The sequence below is a fragment of the Lactuca serriola genome, chromosome 7 (assembly GCF_051521515.1).
Source record: "Lactuca serriola cultivar US96UC23 chromosome 7, Lser_US96UC23_V15, whole genome shotgun sequence".
NCBI classification, from domain to species: domain Eukaryota; kingdom Viridiplantae; phylum Streptophyta; class Magnoliopsida; order Asterales; family Asteraceae; genus Lactuca; species Lactuca serriola.
In genome coordinates, this window is record NC_136414.1 from 114438260 (window position 1) to 114440221 (window position 1962).

Sequence of the window (1962 nt, forward strand, 5' to 3'; positions counted from 1 at the left end):
GACGCTGCCTCCTTCGCAGCCTCGAGCGTCATCTGGAAGGCTCTTGCCTTCGGCTTTGGTGGTATGTTAGGTCTTCCTGCCTCCTTCTTCTTTGGGCAATCCTTTGAAATGTGCCCCTCCTCGTTGCACTCATAACAGACCTTCTTAGTGAACGTGCATTCGTTGGCGTAGTGCCCAGGATTTCCGCATTTGAAACAAGTGACCCCTCTGTCACACTTTCCAGAGTGCTTCTTCTTGCACTTGTCACACCACTTCGCTTCTGACCCTCCTCCTCTCGAACCAGACTTCGAGAATCTACTCTTCTTACCGGATCTCGAGGATCCGTCAAATTTCCTTTTCTCTCCCACCTCCACTCTCTCCAAACCCTTCTCTCGTATCTGGGTCTCCACATTCTTAGCAGCCCGGATGGCGGCTTTCAGAGTGGTAGTTTGCTTGACCATTGGACCGAAGTCCGCTAGTAATCCGAGGGCAAATTTGTTAACCTTGGAGAGTTAAGTTGGAACGAGGTGAGGAACAAGCTTCATTTTCTCAGTAAAGCTTGCAGCGTATTCAGTAATGCTCATTCTTCCCTTCTTCAGATTCTGGAATTTGTTGTTGATTTCCAGAAGATCCTGCTCAGAGCAGTATTGCATCTTCAACTGTACCAAAAAATCCTCCCACGACATCTTGCTTGCTTCACCTTTGGGCATTGAATCAGCTAGTAGCTTCCACCAACTTAGCACTCCAGATTTCAACAGAGGAATCGCGAGAGCGGTCTTCTGCCTATTGCTACACTCGCAACTCTCAAACATCGTCTCTATTTCAGAGATCCAGTTCATGACTTGCACCGGTGTCGGGCTTCCAGATAGACTCGGTGGCTTGGATGCCATGAAATCCTTGTGTTTACATCCATGTCCGTCATTTCCTCCATCCTGGTTGTTTTGCCTAACTATCGGTGGGTTGGCTTGACCAACAGTCCCACTGTAGTTTCCCTCCTCGGTCTGCCCTTCGTTCAACTCGGGCTGTTCGATCTGAATAGTCTCTTCCTCTCGATTTTGCTGGAGCAAACGTTTGGTTTCCTCCATTTGACGATCCAACATTGCCTGGATCATCGCTTGCACTCCGGCCATCGTGACTGGCTCAGGTGCAACCTCTTCAACAACAGGTATTTGCTGAACCAGTGGGGGTTGGTTCCTATCTCCATTTGCGTTCACGTTTCCGCTACGGGTCCTTGCCATCTTGATCTATACACCGAATAAGGTGAATTTAGATCTTTATTTAGGATAGACGTTTAAATCGTCCTTATCACTCTGAAACGTTTACATGCTAGTTTTAATATCATAGTCGTACGTTTAGAATCCTAAACACATAAGGTTTCCAGATTCGGTCGGCAACAGACCATAGATCCGAACAAATAACAGTATATCATGCACAAAGCATTTAGCACATAAAAGCATTTTAGGCACAATTCCTAAAATAAGCTATTGCTCCCACCTCACAATCATCTCTTAGCATTCTAAGTTTAAGTCTAGAAACCCTACAAATTCCTAGTTCGCTTAAACTAATGCTCTGATACCAACTGTGACATCCCCAAAATCACGGCCAAAAAAGACCGATTTTGTTTATGCAGTATTCAAAGACTGAGGGCTGGTTTTGAGAAATCAGGATGAGGAATCCCTAACAGGACTAGGGATAGTCAGGATGTCATCAGATAGTAGTAGTAGTGTTGTAAGTCTGCGGGGGTAGCCGTAGCATTCACTAGCAGTCAGAAAGTAGTAGAGTGTTGTAAGTCTGCGGGGGTAGCCGTAGCATTCACTAGCAGTCAGATAGTAGTAGTGGTGTTGTAAGTCTACGGGGGTAGCCGTAGCATTCACTAGCAGTCAGATAGTAGTAGTAGTGTTGTAAGCCTATGGGGGTAGCCGTAGCATTCATTAGCAGCCAGATAGTATTAGAGAGTTGTAAGTCTGCGGGTGTAGCCGTGGC